General features: G+C 46.7%; 1 protein-coding gene and 1 long non-coding RNA gene across 2 annotated transcripts in view; both read right to left on the bottom strand.

The window, feature by feature from the left end:
• The window catches only part of LOC147084131 (uncharacterized), a 91,669-nt gene that overhangs the window by 20,017 nt on the left and 43,981 nt on the right, over positions 1-27,671 (bottom strand). The gene's annotated exons all lie outside the window — the stretch shown is intronic.
• LOC147084133 (uncharacterized) lies at positions 17,643-23,463 on the bottom strand. Its single transcript, XR_015075917.1, has 2 exons — positions 21,188-23,463; positions 17,643-19,773 (listed from the first exon to the last, which is right to left on the bottom strand). It is a non-coding gene; the product is annotated as an uncharacterized LOC147084133 (long non-coding RNA).

The raw sequence follows: 27,671 nt of genomic DNA, 5'->3' as shown, positions 1-27,671 counted from the left end.
GGAAGGATGTTCCCGATGGTCGGGTGTCCTGAACCAGGGGTCACAGTCTAAGGATAAGGGGTAAGACATTGGTGGAAGTGACCACCGCACAGTCCTTGTGGAGACGAAGTCCCGTCTTCATGTTGAGGATACCCTCCACCGTGTTGTGTGGCACTACCACCGTGCTAAATGGGACAGTTTTCGAACAGATCTGGCAACTCAAAACTGGGCATCCATGAGGCGCTGTGGGCCATCAGCAGCAGCAGAATTGTATTCAACCACAATCTGTAACCTCATGGCCCGGCATATCCCTCACTCTACCATTACCATCAAGCCGGGAGATCAACCCTGGTTTAACGAAGAGTGCAGGAGAGCATGCCGGTAACAGCACTAGGCACACCAAAAAATGAGGTGTCAACCTGGTGAGGCTACAACACAGGACTACTTGCATGCCAAACAACAGAAGCAACATGTGATAGACGGAGCTAAGCGATCTCACAACCATCGGATCAAATCAAAGCTCTGCAGTCCTGCCACATCCAGTCGTGAGTGGTGGTGGACAATTAAACAGTTAACAGGAGGAGGAGGCTCCAAAAATATCCTCATCCTCAATGATGGTGGAGCCCAGCATGTGAGTGCAAAAGACAAGGCTGAAGCATTTGCAACTATCTTCAGCCAGAAGTGCCGAGTGGATGATCCATCTCGGCCTCCTCCTGAGGTCCCCAGCATCACAGATGCCAGTCTTCAGCCCATTCAATTCACTCCACGTGATGTCAAGAAACGGCTGAAGACACTGGATACTGCAAAGGCTATGGGCCCTGACAACATTCCGGCAATAGTACTGAAGACTTGTGCTCCAGAACTAGCTGCGCCCCTAGCCAAGCTGTTCCAGTACAGCTACAACACTGGCATCTACCCGGCAATGTGGAAAATTGCCCAAGTATGTCCGGTCCACAAAAAGCAGGACAAATCCGACCCAGCCAATTACCGTCCCATCAGTCTACTCTCAATCATCAGCAAAGTGATGGAAGGTGTCGTCGACAGTGCTATCAAGCGGCACTTACTCAGCAATAACCTGCTAACTGACGCCCAGTTTGGGTTCTGCCAGGGCCACTCAGTTCCTGGCCTCATTACAGCCTTGGTCCAAACATGGACAAAAAAGCTGAACTCAAGAGGTGAGGTGAGAGTGACTGCCCTTGACATCAAGGCAGCATTTGATCGAGTGTGGCATCAAGGAGCCCTAGCAAAACTGAAGTCAATGGGAATCCAGGGGAAAACTCTCCATTGGTTGGAATCATACCTAGCACAAAGGAAGTTGGCTGTGGTTGTTGGAGGTCATTCATCTCAATCACATGACATCACTGCAGGAGTTCCTCAGGGCAGTGTCCTAGGCCCAACCATCTTCAGCTGTTTCATCAATGACCTTCCCTCCATCATAAGGTCAGAAGTGGGGATGTTCGCTGATGATTGCACACTGTTCAGCACCATTCGAGACTCGTCAGATACTGACACAGTCCGTGTCCATATGCAGCAAGACCTGGACAACATTCAGACTCGGGCTGACAAGTGGCAAGTAACATTCGCACCACACAAGTGCCAGGCAATGACCATCTCCAACAAGCGAGACTCTAACCATCTCCCCTTGACATTCAAAGGCATTACCATCGCTGAATCCCCCACTATCAACATCCTGGGGGTGAACTGGACCAGCCATATAAATACTGTGGCTACAAGAGCAGGCCAGAGGCTGGGAATTCTGTGGCGAGTGTTTCACCTCCTGACTCCCCAAAGCCTTTCCACCATCTACAAGGCACAAGTCAGGAGTGTGATGGAATACTCTCCACTTGCCTGGATGAGTGCAGCTCCAACAACACTCAAGAAGCTCGACACCATTCAGGATAAAGCAGCCCGCTTGATTGGCACTCCATCCACCTTCAACATTCACTCCCTCCACCACCGGCGCACTGTGGCTGCAGTGTGTACCATCTACAAGATGCACTGCAGCAACCCGCGACCTCTACCACTTAGAAGGACAAGGGCAGCAGACGCATGGGAACATCACCACCTACAAGTTCCCCTCCAAGCCACACACCATCCTAACTTGGACCTGTATCGCCGTTCCTTCACTGTCACTGGGCCAAAATCCTGGAACTCCCTTCCTAACAGCATTGTGGGTGTACCTACACCATATGGACTGCAGCGGTTCAAGAAGGCGGCTCACCACCATCTTCTCAAGGGCAATTAGGGATGGGCACTAAATGCAGGCCTAGCCAGCGACGCCCACATCCCATCAATGAATAAAAAAAATTAATTTAGGACTGAGATGAGGAGGAATTTATTCACCGAGAGTGATGAACCTGTGGAATTCTCTATCACAGAAGGCAGTAGAGGCCAATTCATTAAATATATTCAAGAAGGAGTTAGATATATTTCTTAAGGTTAAAGGAATCAAGTGATATGGGGAGAAGGCGGGGACAGGGTACTGAATTTGGATGATCAGCCATAATCGCATTGAATGGCGGAGCAGTCTCGAGGGGCCAAATGGCCTACTCCTGCTCCTATCTTCTATGTTTCTGGAACCAGGGGTCACAGTTTTACATATCCACCTTTCCCAGCCCAGGGGCAGTGAAGCTGATTTTCAGGCCCCAGCTGCTGGCACAGGTTGGTTGAAAGGATCAACTGTAATGGCGGCTGCAATCCCCACAAGCCCCCGCGCTCCAGAAAGCGCACCGGCCGCTGCGCTGAGTTGTGGCTGACCCCGCGCATGCGCCCCCATGGCCCCGCCCTCTCCTGCTCCACAGGCGCCCGGCCCGCACCGCGCATGCTCAGCACACACCCTGGGCCCCTGTCAATCATCCTCCCCCGCGCCTGTGCGCTGGGCCCCTGAGCTCCAGGCTGCCGCGCGGGGCTTTCTTTGTAAAGTCGGTGTTGGTGAAGAGCCGCAATCAGTGAGGGAAAGTGAGTTTTCCCCAGATCCGATTGAGATCAGAGGCGGGGAGAGAATAAAGGGGAATCCAAACCTGAGAGTCCGCGGATCCGGGCCCCGAGCGGAGCTTCTTCAGTTTGGCGGAGCGCGCTCCAGGGACACGTGACCCGGGCCCAGGGCCTGATTGACGGGAGCTTCCGACCAATAGGGAGTGAGCGCGGCGGGGCTGGAGGAGCGAGCCGTCGCCCTGCGCACCCACCCACCTCTTCGCCTAACCAGTCACGTCAAGACGTCGCCGTCGTACAATGATAGACGTGAGCTCTCCACCAATGAGCGAGGGGAGGCAGAGCCTGGAGGACCGACCGAGAGGCTTTGGTCCTCCAACCAATCGCGGTGAAGGAGGAGGCGGGACCTGGGATCGGCCCGCCGCCATTTTGTAAAGCGGCCTGGTCAGAATCTCTGATCCTGGGAAAGTTTATTTTTAATGTTCCTTTCGCATTTTACAGCTCAAACTAATTTTATTTTACAGACGATACTTGTTTTAAAAAAAGCAGTTTGTTTTTAAATTGATGAAACAGAAACAAGAAACCCTGTGACGCAAATGTGAGTAAAAATATTTTTTCTCCGAGTTAATTTTTAAAATATTAATTTTGTGCGTTTTTAATTATTAATTTCAAGCACTTTAAGAGAAATATGGGAGTGGTGGGGGTTCTCTTAAAGGGACAGGCGCTCTCTTTTTCTATGAGATTTTCATTAAAGGGACCGCGTCCCTGTGGATGACTGATTTTAAAGGGACAGCGTCTCCCTTTTTATTAATGTATATGTAAGAGACTGACATTTAAAGTGGGGCTAATCCCCTGCTCCCGTGAGTGCTTGGTGAGAAATCAGGTGCTGTTTGCTCTCGCCCCCTCCCAATTTTCTGCCAAGGGACAGAAAGCAGAGAGTAGTGGTGAACGGTTGCTTTTCAGACTGGAGGGAGGTAAACAGTGATGTTCCCCAGGGGTCGGTATTAGGATCAATGTTCCCTCTAATTTTTTTTTGAGGTGCGTGGCCCCTTTAACGGGCTGCACGGCCCATTCAAATTTCCGCGCATGCGCGTTTATTCCATTTATAGTGCGGTGAGCCGGCTGCGCGGGACCTCCAGACCGCTGCGTGGCCGCGCAACATAACGTGAACATTGATTCGGACCACTGCTTTTTTGATATATATCAATGACCTGGATTTGGGGATCCAGGGCAAAATTTCAAAATTTACAGATGACATGAAACTCGGAAATGTAGCAAACAATGAGGATAGTAACAGACTTCAGGAGGATGTAGCCAGACTGGTGAAATGGGCAGAAACGTGGCAGATTAAATTTAATGTAGAGAAGTGTGAAGTGATTCATTTTGGTAGGAAGAATGAGGAGAGGCAATATAAACTAAATGGTCCAGTTTTAAAGAGGGTGCAGGAACAGAGAGGCCTCGGGGGGTATGTACACAAATCTTAGAAGGTGGCAGGACAAGTTGAGAAGCCTGTTAAAAAAGCAAACAGGATCCTTGACTTTATTAATAGAGGAATAGAGTACAAAAGCAAGCAGGTTATGGTAAGCCTTTATAAAACACTGGCTAGGCTTCCGCTGGGCACCACACTTTAGGAAGGATGTCAAGGCCTTAGAGAGGGTGCAGAAGAAATTTACGAGAATGGGACCAGGGATGAGGAATTTGAGTTACGTGGAGAGACGGGACAAGCTGGGGTTGTTCTCCTTAAGCAAAGAAGATTAAGAGGAGATTTGATAGAGTTGTTCAAAATCAGGATGGAGTTTGAGAGAGTAAATAGGGAGAAACCGTTTCCAATGGCTGAAGGGACAGAAACCAGATTTAAGGCGATTGGCAAAAGAACCAGAGGTGACATGAGGAAACAGATTTTTACACCAAGTTGTTGTGATCTGGAATGCACTGCCTGAAAGGGCGGTGGAAGCAGATTCAATATTATAATTTGTTATGTTATATCCGAGTAGTAAGGTCCAATTAATTGATGTGAGACTTCAGGAACTCAAAACTTTACTTTTAATTTACACAAAATAAGGAGAGAACAGAGCTCTTACAAGCTACAGGCATGCACTCTGTATTTCTTACTGCACGAGCAAACCAAAATGGAGGATGCTATGATGTCATACCCAGAAGGCCACATTACGTAAATATTTGTGTAGCAGGGCTTACCTTAAAACACTGGTAAATGAACCCTTAGCATTTGTCTCCATCTAGTGGATAACTTAAGCATTACATCAGAGATTACTATATCCCCCCCTCTTAAGTTACAACAATTCTTAACAACATTCTTAAAGGTCCATAAGGAAACTCCTTTAACGATAGTCCATCCTGAACGAATTTAGCAGGTCGTGATCAGTCGCTCTGGTGGCTTGTGAGACCTTGTTGAACGTCTTACAGTCAAGTCCCTGCTTGGTTGTGGTAGAGCCACCTGCTGCTCCTGAGCAGTACTGAGAGTATCTGACTCTGCTACGATGGTTTCCTCTTGATGAAGGGGTCCAGGTATAACTGTCACTGTTCGTGGTGCTGGTACCACCAGTGCATTTGAATTACTGGGGACCAACTTGTCCTCCAGCCTTTCCTCTGGAACCTCCAGTTCGATTTCCCGTGGTCTGGTCAGCATCTGATCCACATGTCTGCGTACTACCTGACCAGTTCCCAACATGACCCTATATGAAACTGGACCAGTCCTTGAATCTATGACGCCAGGAATCCATTTTGGACCATAACTGAAATTTCTGGTAAGTACCGCATCTCCTTCTCCAAAACTGTGGCTCTTTGTCCTTCTGTCGTGGTTCTCCTTTTGTTTGAACTGTCGGTTTTCCACCTTCCTTTTTAGATCTGGGTGAACCAGGTCAAGAGTGGAGCGTAGTCGACGTCCTAACAATAACTCAGCAGGAGAGAGTCCTGTGGTAGATTGAGGTGTTATTCTGTAGCTGAACACAACTCGTGACACCTTTGCTGTCAAACTCCCTTCTGCACTTTTTTTCATCATCTCCTTATATGTTTGTACGGCTCTCTCCGCAAGTCCATTTGAAGACGGATGATATGGAGCTGAAGTCACGTGCACTATGCCATTGTTTCTCATGAACTCTTTTGTTTCTGTACTCACAAAACACATGGCATTGTCACTTACTACGATCTCCGGTATTCCTTGATTACTAAAACTCCTATGCAGGCAGTCTATAGTAACAGTAGATGAAGCAGAATTTACAGGATACACAGCCATCCATTTGGAATGTGCATCAATGATTATGAGAAACATCTTTCCCATGAATGGACCCGCATAATCTACATGTAATCTCCTCCATGGTTTATCCGGCCACTCCCAGGGGTGGAGTGGAGCCGCTGCTGGTGCCTTCCTGTGTTCTTGACAAGTGCTGCATGTCTTGACAAGATTTTCTATCTCCTCACCTAGCTTTGGCCACCACAAGTAACTCCTTGCCAAGGCTTTCATGCGCGAAACTCCAGGATGACACTGATGTAGTTGCACTAGGATAGACTGTCGTGCTGGCTGTGGAATAATCACTCGAGCTCCCCACAACACGCAACCATCCTGCACACTCAGCTCTGTTTTCCTGACACTGTAAGGTGTGAAATCAGTCCCTTCGGATGTTGTGGCCAACCCCTCATTACGTATTCTCGAACTCTAGACAGTACTGGATCCTTACCAGTCCAAGTCCTTACTTGTTCTGCGGTCACAATCGCCGTGTCCGTGTCCTCCAACATCAAAACTCTGTCCTCTGGAGCTGCACGGATAGGTGTACCTGGTAGTGGAAGATGGCTCAAGGCATTTGCGTTCCCATGGTACTTGCCCGCCTTGTAAACGATGACATACTCATACGCTCTCAACGTCACTGCCCATCTCTGGATTCGGGGTGACACCATCTGTGGTACTGCTTTCATCTCATTGAAAAGAGATAGAAGAGGTTTATGATCGGTGCATATGGTGAATTTCCTGCCATATATGTACTTATGAAACCTCTGTAACCCAAACATTACTGCTAACCCCTCTTTATCCAACTGGGAATAGTTTTTTTCCGCTGGGGTCAGAGTTCGAGACATAAACCCTATCGGTCTTTCAGTTCCATCTTCCATACAGTCTGAAAGAACTGCCCCCACCCCGTAAGGTGAAGCGTCACAAGAGAGAATGATGTCTTTCTCTGCATTGTAGTGAACCAGCACATCTGAGGACAGCATCAGTTTCTTGGATTGTTCAAATGAAACCCTCTGTTCCTCTTCCCACTGCCACGGTGTCTCCTTGCGTAGTAGTTTGTGAAGAGGTGCTAACACTGTTGACAAGTTTGGCAAAAACCTGTTATAGTTTAGCAGTCCCAGGTAAGCCTTTAACTCAGTCACATTTGTAGGATCTGGTGCCTCCTGCAGTGCTTTTACCTTCTCCTTGATTGGATGGAGCCCTGTGGCGTCCACTCTGTGTCCCAGGAACATGGCCTCATTCCCCATGAAAGTACACTTACTTCTCTTGAGCCGTAACCCAGCCTTATCCAATCTTTGCAGTACCTCTCTGAGTGCTCAGATGCTCCTGGTCGGTTCTTCCCATCACCAGAATATCATCCAAATAGATGGAAACATGTGGAATCCCTTGCAGTACACCCTCAATTGTTCTCTGGAAGATAGCTGGACTAGATGAGACACCGAATGGCAAGCGGTTATAGGTAAACAAACCCTAGTGTGTATTTATGGTTATATACTTCTTGGATTCCTCATCTAGTGTAATCTGCAAGTATGCATGACTCATATCCAGCTTCGTGAATTTCTTCCCTCCAGCCAGGTTTGCAAAAAGATCCTCAGTTTTAGGAATAGGATACTGTTCTAGTTTAGACACCCTATTTACAGTCAATTTATAATCTCCACAGATTCTTACCGAATTGTCCGGTTTTAAAACAGGTACAATGGGAGCTGCCCATTCTGAACATTTCACGGGTTCCAGAATGTTCTCCCTCAAAAGACGATCAAGCTCAGCCTCTACCTTCGGTTTCATGGCATAAGGCACAGGTCGTTGTTTAAAAAATCTTGGCAGTGCCTCCTTGTCAACATAAATCTTAGCTGGGGGGGCCATTAAATGTTCCAAGTTCTTCCTTGAACACGTTCTCATGTTCAATCAAGACTTCTTGCAAAGACAACTGTTTGCCTCCTTCCAATTGATTTATTGCTCCCCAATCTAATTTAAGTTCTCGTATCCAGCCCCAACCTAACAAATTTGGTCCAGAACCCGATACTACAACTACAGGTAGCTGTTCCACGGTGTCCCTGTGTTTCACAGTTACAGTAGCTGTACCCAAGGTTGTCACTCGTTCACCGGTATAGGTTTTAAGCTTCATAGAGCAAGACTTTAACTCTAGAACTTTTGCACGGTTCCACAATTTTGAATACTCTTCCCTGTTCATTATGGTAACACCACATCCAGTATCCACCTCAAAGTTGACCTTAGTGTCATTTACTATAAGTTGCAAAATGATAGGATCCACTTTTGGAATGTCCTCTACCATACTATGCAATATGAACACGTCGTCTTCTTCCTCAGCTTCTCCACTGATGTGATGTGCTCCCTGTTTTTTCACTTCTCTTACCAGGTTTTGCTTCTCTCCCCCTTTAGGTTCGTATACCTCCAGGGTAGCTTTTGCCCTGCATGCACGTTTTATATGTCCTTTTTTCCCACACTTGTGGCACTTTTCCTCCAGAAACCTGCATTCCCTTGCCAGGTGATCTCCATTGCATCTATAACATGCTTTTATATGCTCACGTTGTGGTGTACGACTCATATTTAACTTGTGCACCAGCGTCTGACCTGCAACTTGCTTCGTAGTAGCCCAGTCTGAACCTTGTATTTCTTTTACATCACGGTTAGCTGTCTCTATTAATTGAGCAGGTTCCAACGCTTTTTCATACGTAAGCCCAGTCTCGGACAATAATCTCCTCTGCATTCGAGCATCCATTATTCCGCAAACCAGCCTATCTCTCAGCATGTCTTTCAAACTGTTCCTGTAATTGCAATCATGTGCCAGTTTTCTCAACACCGCTACATAATCCAACACAGACTCTCCCGGTATCCTGTTCCGTGAATTAAATTTGAAACACTGTACAATCTCACTCGGTCTGGGATTGAAATGTTCCTTTAGCAAGTCCACTAATTCAGTAAATGATTTATCTCCAGGCTTTGCAGGACTGCATACGTTTCTCAGTAAACTATACGTCAGACTTCCCACCGAAGTTAGCAAAATAGCTCTCCTTTTTCCAACATTGACAATATCATTTGCTACAAAGAAATGCTCCAATAACTCACAGTACTCTTCCCGAGTTTGATTTTTAACATCAAAAGCAGAAATCTCTCCTACTCGAGTAGCCATGATTCCGATGCAGTGTTCTTGTATTTTCCCTTCAAGTTGAAACAGTTAATCCTCGTCGCCAAATGTTATTTCCGAGTAGTAAGGTCCAATTAATTGATATAAGTGAGACTTCAGGAACTCAAAACTTTACTTTTAATTTACACAGAATAAGGAGAAAACAGAGCTCTTACAAGCTACAGGCATGCACTCTGTATTTCTTACTGCACGAGCAAACCAAAATGGAGGATGCTATGATGTCATACCCACAAGGCCACATTACCTAAATATTTGTGCAGCAGGGCTTACCTTAAAACACTGGTAAATGAACCCTTAGCATTTGTCTCCATCTAGTGGATAACTTAAGCATTACATCCGAGATTACTATATAATTCAAAAGAGATTGAGGTAAATACTTGAAGGGAAAACATTTACAGGGCTTTGGGGAAAGAGCAGGGGGAGTGGGATTAATTGGATCGCTCTTTCAAAGAGCTGGCACAGGCACGATGGGCCGAATGGCCTCCTTCTGTACTGTATCATTCTATGATGCTATTCTACACAGACACACACACATACAGTCAGACAGACACAGATACTCACTAAAATACAGTCAGACACACACTCACATTTTTTCTGCATGAACTTTTATTATTAATTTCAAAGACTTTACGAAAAAGGTGGGAGTGGTGGGCGGAGGGCTCTTAAAGGGACAGGGACTCTCCTTTTCAATGTGATTTTCATTAAAGGGTCCGAGTCCCTCCTTGCCTGTGGAGGACCAATTTTAAAAGGACAGCGTCTCGAAATCAGGTGCAGTCTGTGTGTGAACCACCTCCTCCCAATTTCCTGCCAAGCGATCCCTGCGGGCACCACTCCACTCTAGGAGTGGCTGCTAGAATCAGACAGCACAGAAGGAGGCCATTCAGACCATCGTGCCTGTGCCAGCTCTTTGAAAGAGCTCTCCATTTAGTCCCACTCCCCCTGCTCTTTCCCCATAGCCCTGAAAATGTTTCCCCTTCAAGTGTTTATCCAATTCCCCAGTGAACGTTATTATTGACTCTGCTTCCACCGCCCTTTCAGGCAGCGCATTCCAGATCACAACAACTCGCTGCGTCAATAAAATTCTCCTCACCTCGCCTCTGGTTCTTTTGTCAATGACCTTATATCTGTGTCCTCTGGTTACCGACCCTCCTGCCACTGGAAACAGTTTCTCCTTATAAGCTACAGCTATACAAAGCCCTGGTTAGACCCCAGAGAATCATAACGGCACAACAGGAAGCCATTCGGCCCATCGAGTCCGAGCCGGCTCTCTGTATACAATCCAGTCAGTCACATTCCCCTGCTCTATCCCCGTAGCCCTGCAAGTTTATTTCCCTCAAGTGCCTATCCAGTCTCCCCTTGAAAAGATTGAGTGTCTCCGCTTCCACCACTTCCGTCGGCAGCGAGTTCCAGGTCATCACCACTCGCTGCATAAAAAAGTTTTTCCTCACGTCCCCCCTGTATCTCTTGCCCAAAACCTTAAATCTGTGTCCCCTAGTCCTTGTACCATCAACTCGTGGGCACAGCCTTTCACCGTCTAGCCTATCCAAACCCGTCATAATCTTGTACACCTCTATCAAATCACCCCTCAACCTCCTTTGCTCGAATGAAAACAAATCCAGCTTCTCCAACCTGTCCTTGTAGCTAAGATCCCCCATCCCCGGACCCATTCTGGTAAATCTCCTCTGCACCCTCTCAAGGGCCTTCACATCCTTCCTAAAGTGTGGTGACCAGAACTGGATGCAATACTCCAGTTGTGGCCTAACCAGCGCTTTATAAAGGTTCAGCATAACTTCTCTACTTTTGTACTCAATACCTCTATTTATGGAGCCCAAGATCCCATATGCTTTGTTAACCACTCTCTCAATATGTCCCGCCACCTTCAGGGACCTACGCACAGTAACTCCCTGGAGCACTGTGTACAGTTCTGGGCACCGCACCTCAGAAAGGATATACTGACCTTGGAAGGAGGGCAGCACAGATTCACCAGAATGTTACCTGGGCTCCAAGGGTTAGATTATGAGGGAGAGATTGCATAAACTAGGCTTGTGTTCCCTGGAATCTAGAAGGTTAAGGAGTGATTGAGGATTTTAGGATTTTGAAAGGAATTGGTAGAGTAGATAGAGAGAAACTTTTTCTGCCGGTGGGGCAGTCGAGGACAAGGGGACATCACCTTAAAATCAGAGCCAGGCCATTCAGGAGAGAAGTTGGGAAACACTGCTTCACACAAAGGGTGGTTGAAGTGTGGAACCCTCTCCCACAGGAAACAGTCGATGCCAGCTCAATTAATCATTTTAAATCCCAGAGTGATAGATTTTTGCTGGACAAGGGAGCAAAGGGATATGGAGCCAAGGCAGGTGGGTGGAGTTAAGACACAGATCAGCCATGATCTCATTGAATGGTGGAACAGGCTGGAGGGGCTGAATGGCCTCCTCCTGTTCCCATGCTCCTATTTACTCTATCAAAACCCTTCCTGTTTTGAACACCTGTATTAAATCTCCGCTGCACCTTCTCTGCTCCAAGGAGAACAATCCCAGCTTCTCCAGTCTCTCCACGTAACTGAAATCCTCTGTGTATTTGTCGTGGGGCAGCAGGCTATAGCAAACAGCTTTCTTAAGAACATAAGAAATAGGAGCAGGAGCAGGCCATTCGGCCCTTTGAGCCTGCTCCACCATTCAATAAGATCATGGCTGATCTTCTACCTCATCCCCACCTTCCCGCCCGATCCCCATATCCCTTGATTCCCCATGAGTCCAAAAATCTATCGATCTCAGCCTTGATTATACTCAATGACTGAGCCTCCACAGCCCTCTGGGGCAGAGAATTCCAAAGATTCACCACCCTCTGAGTGAAGAAATTTCTCCTCATCTCAGTCCTAAATGGCCGACCCCTTATTCTGAGACTGTGACCCCTGGTTCTAGACTCCCCAGCCAGGGGAAACAGTCTCCCAGCATCTACCCTGTCAAGCCCTGTAAGAATTGTAGATGTTTCAATGAGATCACCTCTCATTCTTCAAAATTCATGGGAATATAGGCCCAGTCTACTCAATCTCTCCTCATAGGACAATCCCCCCATCCCAGGAATCAGTCTGGTGAACCTTTGTTGCACTCCCTCTAAGGCAAGTATATCCTTCCTTAGGTAAGGAGACCAAAACTGTACACAATACTCCAGGTGTGGTCTCACCAAGGCCCTATATAGTTGCGGTAAGACTTTACTCTTATACTCCAATCCTCTTGTAATAAAGACTAACGTACCATTTGCTTTCCTAATTGCTTGCTGCACCTGCATGTTAAGATGAGAAATGATAAAGGCAAGAAGTCACTTGTGGGAGTGGTGTACAGGCCCCCTGACAGTAACCACACGGTAGGGTGGAGTATAAAGGAAGAAATAATGGAAGCTTGTCAGAAAGGTATGGCTATAATCATGGGGGATTTTAATCTACATATAGACTGGAAAAATCAGATGGGCCAAAGTAGCCTAGATGAGGAGTTCATAGAATCTTTTTGGGATAGTTTCTTATAACAGCACGTCCTGGAACCAACCAGAGAGCAGGCTATACTAGACCTGGTATTGTGCAGTGAGATAGGATTAATTAATGACCTCATAGTGAAGGCGCCCCTAGGTAGCAGCGATCATAATATGATTGAATTTTACATTCAGTTTGAGGGAGAGACGAGTGGGTCCAAGACTAGTATTTTAAACTTAAATAAGGACAATTATGAGGGCATGAAAGCAGAGCTAGCTAAAGTGAACAGGCAAATTAGGTTAAGGGAGAGGTCAATAGAGTTGCAGTGGCAGACATTTAAGGGGATATTTCAGAATACACAGAATAGATACATTCCAACGAGAAAGAAAAATTCCAAGGGGAGGACCCACCATCCGTGGTTAACTAAAAAAGTTAAAGATAGTATCAGACATAAAGAAAAAGAATATAACTGTCCAAAGATGGCTGGCAGGTCAGAAGATTGGACAGAATATAAAAAACAGCAAAGAATGACTAAAAGATTAATAAGGAGAGAAAAATGAGAGTACCAGAGAAAGCTAGCTAGAAATATAAACACAGATAGTAAGAGTTTCTATAGATATTTAAAAAAGAAAAGAGTTAACAAAGTGAGCATTGGTCCTATAGAAAGTGAGTCTGGGGAATTAATAATGGAAAATAAGGAGATGGCAGTTGAATTGAACAGGTATTTTGCATCGGTCTTCACTATAGAGGATTCAAGTAACATCCCAGAAATAGCTGTAAATCAGGAAATGGAAGGGAGGGAGGAACTCCAGAAAATTACAATCACCCGGGAAGTGGTACTGAGCAAATTGTTGGAGCTGTGGGCTGACAAGTCCCCGGGTCCTGATGGACTTCATCCTAGGATCTAAAAAGAAGTGGCTAGTGAGATCGTTGATGCGTTGGTTTTAATTTTCCAAAATTCCCGAGATTCGGGGAAGGTTCCATTAGATTGGAAAATAGCAAATGTAACTCCTTCATTCAAAAAGGGAGGGAGACAGAAAGCAGGAAACTACAGGCCAGTTCGCTTAACATCTGTCATAGGGAAGATGATAGAAGCTATTATTAAAGACGTTATAGCAGGGCACTTGGAAAAGTTCAAGGTAATCAGGCAGAGTCAACATGGTTTTGTGAAAGGGAAATCATGTTTAACCAATTTATTGGCGTTCTTTGAGGAAGTAACATGTGCTGTGGATAAAGGGGAACCGTTGGATGTACTGTACTTAGATTTCCAGAAGGCATTTGATAAGGTGCCACATCAAAGGCTATTGCGAAAAATAAAAGCTCATGGTGTAGGGGGTAACATATTGGTATGGATAGAAGATTGGCTAGCTAATAGGAAACAGAGAGTAGGCATAAATGGGTCATTTTCTGGTTGACAAGATGTAACGAGTGGTGTGCCACAGGGATCAGTGCTGGGACCTCAACTTTTTACAATTTATATAAATGACTTGGATGAAGAGACCGAAGGCATGGTTGCTAAATTTGCTGATGACACAAAGATAGGTAGGAAAGTAAATTGTGAAGAGGACATAAGGAGGCTACAAAGGGATATAGATCAGTTAAGTGAGTGGGCAAAGATCTGGCAAATGGAGTATAATGTGGGGAAATGTGAAGTTGTCCATTTTGGCAGGAAGAATAAAAAAGAAGCATATTATCTAAATGGTGAGAGATTGCAGAGCTCTGAGATGCAGAGGGATCTGGGTGTCCTGATGCATGAATCACAAAAGGTTAGTATTCAGGTACAACAAGTAATCAGGAAAGCTAATAGAATGTTATTGTTTATTGCGAGGGAAACTGAATACAAAAGTAGGGAGGTTATGCTTCAGTTATACAGGGCATTGGTGAGACCACATCTGGAGTACTGTGTACAGTATTGGTCTCCTTATTTAAGGAAGGTTGTAAATGCATTGGAAGCAGTTCAGAGAAGGTTTACTAGACTAATACCTGGAATGGGCGGGTTGTCTTATGAGGAAAGGTTGGACAGGCTAGGCTTGTATCTGCTGGAGTTTAGAAGAGTAAGAGGTGACTTGATTGAAACATATAAGATCCTGAGGGGCCTGGACAGGGTGGATGTGGAGAGGATGTTTCATCTTGTGGGAGAATCTAGAACTAGGGGTCGCCCATTTAAGACAGAGATGAGGACATTTTTTCTCAGAGGGTCGTGAGTCTTTGGAACTCTCTTCCTCAGAGGGCGGTGGAAGCAGAGTCTTTGAATATTTTTAAGGCAGAGGTAGATAGATTCTTGATAAGCAAGGGGGTGAAAGGTTATCGGGGGTAGGTGGGAATGTGGAGTAATCAGATCAGCCATGATCTTATTGAATGGCGAGCAGGCTCGAGGAGTCGAGTGGCCTACTCCTGCTCCTAATTCGTATGTTCATATGTAACCTGTGCAGCAGCTGGGGCCTGAAAATCAGCTTCACTGCCCCTGGGCTGGGAAAGGGGGACATGAGGCAACATTCTCCCTCTTACCCCTTTCTACACTCCTTTTACAGGGTTTTAGAAGTGGAGCATTTACAGACAGGAAGCTCAGACCGAACATCACGTCAAGAACAGACAGAGTCACTCGATTCATCAGGACCTGATTCAATCGCTCCTCCAGTCTGCTGGCACACCAGCGAGTTCACACTGATGAGAGACCTTTTAAATGTTCTGTGTGTGGGGAGAGCTTCAAAATCTACAAGTACCTGAAGCAACACCAGTGGGTACACACTGGGAGAGCCCGTTCACCGGCCCCGTGTGTAGGAAGGGATTCACTCTGTCATCCGCTCCGATGATACACCAGCAAGATCACACTAGGGAGAGACCTTTAACCCGCTCCGTGTGTGGGACGGGATTAATTGCACCATCCGTGCTGCTGAGACACCAGTTTGTCCACGCCGATGAGAGACCGTTGACCTGCTCCGTGTTTTTGAAGCGATTCTCTCATTCTGCCACCCTCCTGAGACACCAGCTTGTTCACATTAAATGTTCTGACTGTGGGAAGAGATTTAAAAGGTCCCAGGATCTGAAGAGACACCAGCTGGAGAGAGCAGGAGAGATTCTGTTCACCTGCTCCGTGTGTGGGAAGCGATTCACTCGGTCCTCAAATCTGCTGGCACACCAGCGAGTTCACACTGGGGAGAGGCCGGTGAAACATTCCGACTGTGGGAAATGCTTTCAAATGTCCCAGGAGCTGAAGGGACACCAGCTGGAGAGAGCAGGAAAGAGGCCATTCACCTGCTCCGTGTGTGGAAAAGGATTCACTCAGCCATCAAACCTGTTGAGACACCAGCAATATCACACTGATGAGCGACCATTTAAATGTTCTGACTGTGGGAAGAGCTTTAAAACCTCTGGGGATCTGAAGAAACACCAGTTGGTTCACACCAATGAGAGACCATTTAAATGCTCTGACTGTGGGAAGAGCTTTAAAAGCTTCAGGAATCTGAATAGACACCAGCATGTTCACACTGATGAGAGACCACTTAAATGTTCTGACTGTGGGAAGAGCTTTAAAACCTCTGGGGATCTGAAGAAACACCAGTTGGTTCACACCGATGAGAGACCATTTAAATGCTCTGACTGTGGTAAGAGCTTTAAAACCTCCGGGCATCTGAATGGACACCAACGTTTTCACACTGGGGAGAGGCCATTCACCTGCTCCGTGTGTGGGAAGGGATTCACTCAGTCATCCCACCTGCTGGAACACCAGCGAGTTCACACTGATGAGAGACCATTTAAATGCCCTGACTGTGGGAAGAGCTTTAAAAGCTCCAGGAATCTGAATGGACACCAGCATGTTCACACTGATGAGAGACCATTTAAATGCTCTGACTGTGGTAAGAGCTTTAAAAGCTCCGGGCATCTGATTGCACACCAGCGTCTTCACACTGGGGAGAGGCCATTCACCTGCTCCGTGTGTGGGAAGGGATTCACTCGGCCATCCCACCTGCTGACACACCAGCGAGTTCACACTGATGAGAGACCATTTAAATGCTCTGACTGTGCTAAGAGCTTTAAAAGCTCCGGGGAGCTGAAGAGACACCAGCGAGGTTACACTGTTTAGCACAGGGCCCTGTAGACAGCTGGGGCATCATGAACATGGAATGGATGAATGTTTTATAAATTCTTGTACTGCTGTTTAATCTTTCAATCTGTTGTGCTGATGACTCCCTTCGATTGACTGTTGATGGTGTTACATCGAATGTACAACACAGAAACAGGCCATTCGGCCCAACTGGTCCATGCCGGTGTTTATGCTCCACACCCACCCTACTTCAATTAACCCGATCAACATCTCCTCCCATTCCTTTCTCCCTCATGTGGCTTCCCCATAAATCCATCTGTGCTGCTCACCTCAACTACTCCCTGTGGTAGCGAGTTCCCCATTCTCACCATTCTCTGGGTAAAGACACTTCTCCTGAATTCATTACTGGATTTATTAGTGACTATTTTAAGTTTGTGGCCTCATAAATATGATGAGATTCTGTTAAGCTGACCAGTATGTTGTTGTACTTTGACTTTTTCTGATAAATTAAACATTACTGAGCCCTTGTGTGCGTGTTATGGGATGAAGTTTTTTTTTAATTCGTTCATGGGATGTGGGCGTCGCTGGCAAGGCCAGCATTTATTGCCCATGCCTAATTGCCCTTGAGAAGGTGGTGGTGAGCCACCTTCTTGAACCGCTGCTGTCCGTGTGGTGAAGGTACTCCCACAGTGCTGTCAGGGAGGGAGTTCCAGGACTTTTGTTGTAGTTAATTTGGGGCTACGTGGACCAGGTGATATTCTAGGTCGACACGATCCCAACAGAAGCCTTTGGAGTCAAATAAAACTCTGACCACGAGTGAATGGCAAAGTAAAAGAATGCTTTATTGCAGAGCTCTGGGAGAAGCAGCTATACACCCGGTGTGCAATCGCCACACTTCTCATTTTACACACACAAAGCCCCTGCCTATATACAGGGGTCAAAACAAATTACCTCATATTACTAATCACCGCGATACCCCGTGACATCTATAATGGTTACCTATTTTAAGCAAGCGATGGACCCTAGGTCTAAAACCTTTTTCGGGACCTTTAACCGCAGACAGGAGAAGCAGAAGTCCAACCTATTTTCCGTCGCAAGGTGACCACAATCGTTCAATAACAAAACTGCAGCTGGCATTATCTCATCCCAGCCTACGTGCGAGTTCAGGGGGCCCCTTTGTCAACCAGTTTAATGTCAAGTATCCCGACAGTCTTTGCAAAGTCCTTAGTACTGAAATTCTCCTTAACAATCCCTCCTTTTGGTCCTGGATCACGATCTTCTTGGTCCAGCTGACCATCAATCTTCTTTCTTCACAGTGTTGTTCCTACAACCACTGACTCATCCGAGGGAAGGCAGTTGGTTCAGGTTGGTCCTCCTTGTCCTTTTCCATAAGCGATAGTTCATCCGCCTGAATCACACTGACTGGCATTACCGGTGTCATTGCCATTTTGCAACAAGCTCTCACTATAGTTAGCAGACAGCATATTGCAACACATATCGCAACGATGATAGCCAATGCATGCGTTATCCAGGAACCCCATCCTGTTAGTCCTAGCCACTCCAACCATCCTTCTCCCGGATTGGTATGGACTCTCTTCACTTCATCCTTCATGTGGTTTACTAAGTTTGTGATATTTTCCGCACTATCAGGGATATAAGTACAGCACTCACTTCCTATCAAGACACAGGTTCCTCCTTGTGCCGCAAGGAGGTAATCTAAGGCCATTCGATTTTGGAGGGCTACTGTTCTAATGGCTACCATTTCGGTACTCATTTCTGTTAAAGCTTCCCCAGTAACATTGGCAACTACCTCTATTAACCTTGCCAACTTCCTTGTTTCATCCATTAAGTTCATTATTCCATAGGGAGAGTTTATTACACCAAAAAATCTTTGATAAGCTCCTAGCTCTCTTTTAATCCGGTATTTCTTAAATTCGTGGTGTTCCCCAATCTCATTCAAGAGGTGAATGTAGGGTACTACATAACCTAAGTAACACGAACCCGTCCAATTCCGGGGTAACCATGGATAGGCTCGGTGACCACATATAAAATATGTACCATTATAGGCTTTTAGACTATCTAGCCCAGGACTTGGGTTACTTGGATCCTGCTCTTGATTGAATGTGCTGGGTCCCGTTAGGATAACGGACTCCGTGTACCCCGGCCGGGGGGGAATCAGAATCCTATTTGCCTGGGACGTCCCGTTCGGCCCGGTGGTACAGTTAATGATCTTATAGCAGCTACTGCTTCCTACCGGGACCCCACCTTTCTCTAGGTTACGCATAATACACACTCCCGTACGTGGGTTTCCCATTCCACTGGTATTGGTTAGTACCAGATAAGGGGGGTTTACACTGGTATTATAGGATGTATAATACCATCCCTCAAACTCGGTCATTTCATAACCCGCCGTCCTGAGGGCGGAACAATTCATTTCAGTAAAAGGGTTCCGTCGGATTGCACCCCTGGTGGCAGTACGGTTTCCAACTGCCTCCTCACACGGTACGTTAGTTTGGTTCTGGTGGTGCATCCATATTAGCATTTGAGTAACATTAAAGGCCACCGGACGAAGGGGTATTCCACCCCTACTATGTAACGGGATGTGGATACAGACCCAACAGCTGGACTGCTCCCTTTTCTTAGCATACTCGTAGGACATATAAACAAAGGTATTTACGTGTAAATTACGCTTACACCGCGGTCTGCCCCGGGTTACTGTAACAATGCATATTATCGCAACTAAACATATTACGGTCTTCATTTTCAATTTTAAGTAAGGACTGCCTGTCTGAAACTGGCTTATGGTTTCTCTGGCCCTCCCGATAACACTCTTGTAACAACGCGTTAAGATAAAAGCACACAAGCACAACCGATGCAATAAGCCACGAAATAAATGCCCACACAGGCAAACAGATCAAAGTATCAGGCATTAATCAGCTGATGTTGACCTGGAAAATAATACAAGGGTGTATTATTAGTAACTTCTATGCACACCCCTTCTGAGGTAGATTAAGGCTTAAAACTTAAAATGGGTGTTGGATGTCAGCAGGTCAGAACGATCCAAACACCATAACAGATCTCGCATAATCGCAGTCACCTTTCCAAGGCCGAGTACGAGTTCTGTAACCCCGAAGCGTAATCCTTATGCCTTAACCAAACAGTATCAATTCTCAATCTGCGTTGTACGCCCCTACAGATTGAGTCCTTAACACAATACCTTAACAACTTTAATCTTAATTTTATGCTGGTTACATTCATTTAGTCAGTCTTTTCTTTCGTGGTTTCACTCTCCCCGGTAGTCTCCGTCTCAGGAGGCTCCAGGGATGACTTTGGCTCATATATCTTTAGCTGTGTCCAATGTTTCCACACTCCCTTTCCCCGTATGTCTAGACAGGCACAAGTATCTCCACTAATAATAACTTCGTAAGGCCCATTCCACTTGGGAGCAAAGCCTGATTTGGTTGGTAATACCTTTAGCATTACCCTAGTTCCCGCTGTCGGGACTTCTGGTAACGGGAAGGGGAATTCCTTCTCGTCCTGCTCCCTCTGGCGGTACCTTACCTGCGTCCGCATTTCTTTTAGTTGTTTACTCATTTCTTGGACATATCGCCGTAGCTTGTCCTTTAAGGGGCCTACATCCACCCCTCCCGTAATTATGCCTTCTGGCAATTGCATTGCTCGTCCTGTCATACGTTCATACGGGGCAAGGCCTGTGGTACGATTACAGGTGGCTCGTAATTTCATCAGAATGATAGGTAACACTTCCACCCATGTTTTTCCCGATTCCTGCATGGCCTTAGCCAGCGCATTTTTTAGTGTTCGGTTCATTCTTTCTACCATCCCCGAGCTCTGGGGATGGTAGGGTATATGAAACTTTTGCTTAATTCCCATTAACTGGCACATATGTTTGACCACACCTCCTGTGAAGTGGGTCCCTTGATCCGAATCTATCTGGAGCGGCATTCCCCAACGTGGGATTACCTCCTCCGCCAAGATTTGAGCGACTGTAGTGGCCGTACAATTTCTGGTGGGAAAGGCCTCCACCCATCTTGTGAATTGATCAATGATTACCAAGCAATACGTCTTACCCTTTGACATGGGTAGGGGCCCCGTAAAATCAATTTGCAAGTGCTCCCATGGCCCTCGGGGCCTGGGTTGGTGTCCTAATCTAATCTTAACCGGTCTTCCTGGGTTATGCTGAGCGCACACGATGCATCGTTGACAATACTTAGCAATGTCCCGCCCCATACCCTTCCACCACCACTCCTTATCTAAAGTCTGTTGCATCGCCTCCTTTCCAGAGTGGCTTAATCCATGGTGTATTTTGAGTAGGGTATTCTGTATACACTCGGGGGCCATTACCTTGTTATTTATTCGCCATACTCCGTCTGCTGTTGGTCTGGCTCCTTGTTCTTTCCATCTTTGCCTTTCACTAGGTAATATATCCTCGTGTAGCTCAGCGATACTAATTTCATTTCCTGGGCTATCTACACTGGCTACAGGTTCCTCGGGTTCCCATCCTAAGGCTAACTCCGCGGATGGTTTCGCTATCTGCTTTCCTTCCTTCCGTTCTAGGTTTGCTTCTTTCCGTTCCAAGATCAGGGCTGCCTGAGCTGCCCTGTCAGCTGCCTGGTTGCCCATATAACCCGTCCATTCTGGACTGTCTCTGGCTGGTTCTTTTTGGTGTGCTTTAATCTTTATTACTGCGACCTGTTTAGGCTTATTACTCGCTTCCAGGAGGGCTTCGATTCTTTCCTGATGTCTTATGGGGGTTCCTCCGGTAGTTACAAATCCCCGTCTGCCCCATGCAGTCATGTAGTCATGGACTACACCGAACGCATATCGGCTATCTGTATATATATTTACAATTTTATTCTCGGACTCTTCTAATGCTACTGTCAGAGCCACTAGTTCTGCTACTTGGGCTGACAAGCCTCCTTCAAGTCTCCCCGATCGTACAGTTCTCATCTGACTATTTACTACAGCCCAGCCCGTACGAGGCTGTCCGTCTATATATTTTCGGGACCCGTCCACGTACAGGGTCTCTTCAGCCCCTGGTAACGGAGTGTCTTTTATCTTGTCTCCCTCTAAGTCAGCATCTACATCTCCACAATCATGGGAAATACCCGACCCCAATACTCCTTCAGCCGGGTTTTCCCTTGCGTCTCTGACTATTGTTACTGCTTTACTGGGAGGGAGGAGAACAGCCTCCCATTTCGCTCGTCTCAAGTGTGAGACTGATCGCAATTTTCTGGTATTTAACATTTCTACCAAAGTATGCTTTGTGTGGAGAATAATATCTCCTGTCATTACAACGGGCTCGCTAATTTTTACGGCCCAAGCTGCACAATCTAGAGCGGCTATGCAGCGCGAGAGTCCCGATACTACTGGTCCTTCTGCAGTGGAATAGTATGCTACGGGTCTACGTTTATCTCCATGCTCCTGGGTGACTACGGCCGAATAAAATCCTTCCTCATTATCGCAGTGTATGTGGAAGGGTTTGTTCATATCTGGGAGTCCTAGTCCTGGGGCTGATATCAGATCTCGTTTAAGTTGGGTATAAGCTTGTTCCTGCTCAGGACCCCATTCAATGGGGTCCAGGGCAGGCTTACCCCCTCTTACCAATCGCTGTATGGGTTCCGCTGTTTTTGCGAACCCCGGGATGAAGTTTCGGCTGTAATTAAAAAGCCCCAGTACTTTCCTTACTCCTCTTACTGTTACCGGTCTAGGCATGGTTTGTATTGCCCCTTTTCTATCTGCGGGCATCTCCTTTACCCCTTGTGAGATAAGGTGTCCTAAATATAAGACCTGGGTTTTGCCTATTTGTGCCTTTTTGGGGCTGACCTTCAGTCCTGCCTCCCCTAAGGTCTTTAGGACTGCACCGAGTGCAGTCTTATGTCCCTCTTTTGTAGTGGACGCTATGAGTATATCGTCCACATACTGGAGGGTGGTACTCCCAAGTGGGAGTTCCACTTTTTGGAGAATGTCACACATGACCTGGTGAAAGATCGCTGGACTGTTATGGAACCCTTGGGGAAGTCGGGTCCATGTATATTGCTTGTCGCCTACTGTGAAGGCAAACTTTTCTTGAGACCCCGGGTCTAATGGCAGAGCCCAGAACCCGTTAGCTATGTCTAGCACGGTAAAGATCTTATGCCCCGGGTCTAACCCATTTAATATCGTGGAGGGGCTAGCAACTATGGGGTGTAACTTTGGGGTTACCTTATTTAGGGCGGTGTAATCTATTGTAAGCCTGAAGCTCCCGTCAGGTTTTCCCACTGGCCAGGTCGGGGAGTTAGTGGTGCTGGTTGTTTCCCTTAGAATACCTCGCTCCACTAACCCTTTTACTATCTCTATTACTGCTTTACGGGCTTCTGGCTTTATGGGGTACTGACGATGGGGTTTATGCTCTGGTCCGGGCACTATGATAGGGTCCATGTTGACCCTACCAGTGTCCAGCTTGTTCGCCGCCCAGGTGCCCTCCACAGAGTTACAAATGTCTTCATATTCTGGTAGAGGTGGGTTGGACCACGTATTTATTGCTGCTACTCCTAACGTTGTCGTGTGGCCCGTTAAGCACCCCACATCTTGGGTCTTTCCACTTACATCTGGCCAGGTTAACTTACCCTTTCCACAATCTACAATACCTGGTACTCTCTTAACAGGTCATTACCCATTATAGTCCCTTCATTATTTTTACATACATAAAAGCTCATGGGGATATAACGCCCATTTATTTCTACTACTTGCGGGATGCTGCGGAAGGCTGTGACACCTTCACCGCCCACCCCAGTAATTACCGCACTTTTCTTTGTTACAGGGAGGGGGAGGTTGGTTATAGATATTGCTGCTCCTGTGTCCACTAACATCTCACATGGTCGGCCCCCTATTAGTGCAGACACATATATTCGCCCCCCCTTTTTTCTTCCTCCCTGTATGGGGGCCACCGAATATCATTCTTGTTGCCATTTGAGATAACTTTGCCATTTCTTAAAATCCTCATACTGAGCAGTTGGGACGGTCATCTCAGCATCCTTTAGGCTTCCTGTCTCCTTTAGCCTTTGATAACATGTGAGTGCCAAGTGCCCCTTTTTCCCACAATAACTACACTCCTTCAACGGTTTTGGTTGCTTACAGTCTCTAATAAAGTGTCCTACCTTACCACAATTGTGGCAAGCGCCTTTCGGTTTTGTCCCTGACCCGACATTGTCGGATTGGACTGCACTTACTCTCTCCTTCTTCACTTGCACCTCTTCCTTCTCCCTAGTCTGTAATCCGTCAACGCCACATGCCCATTCAACTATCTCATCATATACTCTGGTAGTCAGTACTCCTAGTTTTAGGATTGCCTGATGGGGGGGGGGGGACAGCCCATCTTTAAATGCCTGGATAAAGGCTGGGTCTGTTCTCACCGCGTTTGGCTGTCCAGAGGATTCTCCGTAGACGGCGAACAATCGTTCCCCGTATTCTGAAGAGCCCTCTCCTTTCTTTTGTTTACACGCCGTTATTTTATTCCAATTTGTGGGGGCCTCTCCTAACACCCCTTGTACTGCTATTTTGTATAACTGGAAGGCGGGAGTCATTTCTTCCTTATTCATTTTTAGTGGGCATTGATTCACCCATCTTCCGTTGCGGTAGTCTGTGTTGGCATTGCCAGCGCCTTGGTTTTCAGGCACCAACCGCCATCTGTCCACGGGGCATGCTGCCTGCACTAATTGGTGTACGTCCCTAAGGTGGAGGGAATGACCCTGCCAAACTGAATCCAGCTCCGCCCAAAATTTAGTGTTAGAACTCCGGGTCTGTAGTTTTCCCAGACGGCTCATAACGGCTTCCTTTTCACCTGGGGTAAATGCTTTCCAATCTGCTCTTCCCCTATTAGCAACCACTAGGTCATTCAGTGGGTCTTGCCTTGTCACCGGTGCTACATTATAAACTGGGGGTGCGCTGGGGTTGGTATATGGGGGCAGAGCTTCTTCTCTCCCTGTCTCTCCCCAGGTTTGTCGGTTATATTCTCTCAGCCATTGTTGTTGTCCTTCATTAACTCCTTTGAGGACTTCTATTTGCTTTTTACATCCCTCACACTCTGTTCGGAGGTTATCTATCTGAAGTTGTTTTCCCTTAAGACTCACCGCTGCCTTTTCTGCCTGTTCTATCAATCCTGCCAATTGATGAACCAACAGTACTCCTGCTTTTTTAGTTCTTCCCTTTTTCTGTGTGTCCCACCATGACCGCTGTCGGTCCAAACCTTTGGATACGTCCCACCCGTCTTCCTGCATTCTTTCAATAAGGGTACATCTATCCGTCATAAAAGTATCGATGAGGGAGCCCGGGGGCCCCCGCTTCAGATCCTTACTCGACATTATGTCCCTTGGTCACTATCTTCGGCCCCCCGATTCTGAGAACACAAATACCTTTCTCTCGGGGTCCGTCACGTGTAGGTAAAGGTTGGTCCGGCTCCTTTACCTCTCCTCTCTTCCAGTTCTCCTCCTAGGCTATACCTGGTTTCCCTGGAATCTCCAGTTCTCCTCCCAGGCTATACCTAGTTTCCCTGGAATTACAAGAAATAATGCAGTCTTACGGTTGTTAGTATCCTAGCACAATTTTACATATGCCATCTCACCTCTCTTTTGTTCTTTTAGATCACTCGAGCGTGTGTCCGCTTGATCAGGGCGGCCAGTCACTCGGTGACCCTGCTCGCAGCGCCAATTGTTGTAGCTAATTTGGGGCTACATGGACCAGGTGATATTCTAGGTTGACACGATCCCAACAGAAGCCTTTGGAGTCAAATAAAACTCTGACCACGAGTGAATGGCAAAGTAAAAGAATGCTTTAGCATTCATTTAAAAATAAGTGAACCTTTTCTCTTTTTGACTTTTATCCAGAACAAAGAGCCCTGGTGCTGTGAACATTTTGGTGGGCAGCCACTTTTAAAGGGACAAAGACCAGCATTCTTCCTCCTCTCTCTCTCTCTCTCTCTCTCTCTTGAGTATTTGTGGTGGGTGAGAGGGTGGGGGGTGAGTCAAAGGGGACTGCGGCCCCTTTTCAACAAAACAAATTGCTTGGCCATTTAAAGGGGAATGGGTGCCCCCCAGGTATTTAAAGGGGCAGTGCCTCTCTCTGTATCATGTAAGAGCAGGGAGGTTCTGCTTGAACTGTACAAAACACCAGTTAGGCCACCGGCTAGAGTGCTGCGTGCAGTTCTGCTCGCCTCATTGCAGGAAAGATGTGACTGCTCGAGACGGGAGATTTTCGAGGATGTTGCTAGCACTAGAGAATTTCAGCTACAAGGAAAGATTGAATACATAGAAACATAGAAGATAGGAGCAGGAGTCGGCCATTCGGCCCCTTGATGTGCCAAATAACTGCCCGAATCCGTGAAGTTAAAGCTTAAGACTGAAGCCTTTTATTAAGTAAGAATCATGGCAGAGTTAACAGAGTTCATCATCGACCGAGCCCTTGGTAGAACATACCAGAAGAGGGGCGGGGCCAGGGAGGAGCATTAGTGGTTCCCCCCCGGTGGAACGTTCCAGACATTACAAGTACAAGTACAAATATCAGAACAGTTATTTCATCACATTCACCCCCTGCTATAGATTCAGTCTGTCAGGAGGTCTGATAATCCTCTGGGAACGACGTAACTCTTGCTGAGGCTCCTCCTGGAGTACTAACTCCGGTTCATTCGAATTCCCAGAATCATCAGTATTTTCCACACTGAGGGTTTGTGTCTCTGAAGGTCCAACACCACGATTGAAAACTCTACTCTCAGAGTCGAACTCTTTTCGAGCTCCAGCAGGTGCAAGATCTTTAATAGAGACCATATCCTCTCGCCCATCCGAATATTGAATATGCGCATTACTGGGGATTAGCATGGAGGAGTTGTACTTCCTCCACCAGTGGATCAGTCTTGTGGCCTCTCACATGTCTGCGCAACAACACAGGGCCCGTGGTCGTCAACCATGTGGGTAACGATACTCCATTAGTAGCTTTTCTTGGAAAACTAAACATCCTTTCATGAGGGGTGGCATTCGTCGCTGTACACAAAAGAGACCTTATGGAATGCAGCACGTCTGGCAGGACATCCTGCCAGCGAGAGGTCGGCAGGCCTCGTGACTTCAGAGACAGTACGATAGCCTTCCACACTGTCGTATTTTCTTTCTCGACCTGCCCATTACCACGAGGGTTATAGCTGGTAGTTCTACTCGTTGCAATCCCCTTCGATAGCAAAAACTGTCGTAATTCTTCGCTCATAAAGGAAGAACCCCTATCACTATGTATATAGTTAGGCATGCCCAACAAGGAAAACAGTTGGCAGAGGCAATTAATTACAACAGCACTAGTCACATCCGGACAGGGGATAACAAAAGGGAACCGAGAGTACTCGTCTATAATATTAAGAAAATAGACATTACGGTCGCTCGATGGAAGGGGACCTTTAAAATCGAGACTCAAACGCTCAAATGGTCGAGTTGCTTTAATAAGATGGGCTGGCTCGGATGGCTTATAGAAGCGGGGTTTGCATTCAGCACAAACACGACAGGTTCTGGTCATTGTCCGGACCTCCTCAATAGAGTAGGGTAGATTGTGGGACTTAATGAAATGGTTCATTCTGGTAACCCCAGGGTGGCAGAGTGCGTCGTGGAGACTTTGAAGCTTATCTATACCTAGACTAGCACATACTCCTCGTGACAAAGCATCCGATGGCTCATTGAATACTCCAGGCCTGTACTGAATATCATAGTCATATGTTGACAGTTCTATTCGCCATCTTAAAATCTTATCATTTTTGATCTTGCCTCTCTGCTTAGTGTTGAACATAAAGGCCACGGACTGCTGGTCAGTAATGAGC

Source organism: Somniosus microcephalus, unplaced genomic scaffold (assembly GCF_052327205.1).
Source record: "Somniosus microcephalus isolate GS21.2 unplaced genomic scaffold, FLI_Smic_1.0 scaffold1, whole genome shotgun sequence".
Taxonomy (NCBI): Eukaryota; Metazoa; Chordata; class Chondrichthyes; order Squaliformes; family Somniosidae; genus Somniosus; species Somniosus microcephalus.
The sequence above is the reverse complement of the archived record's forward strand: the minus strand, read 5'-3'. Positions and strand labels throughout refer to the sequence as shown.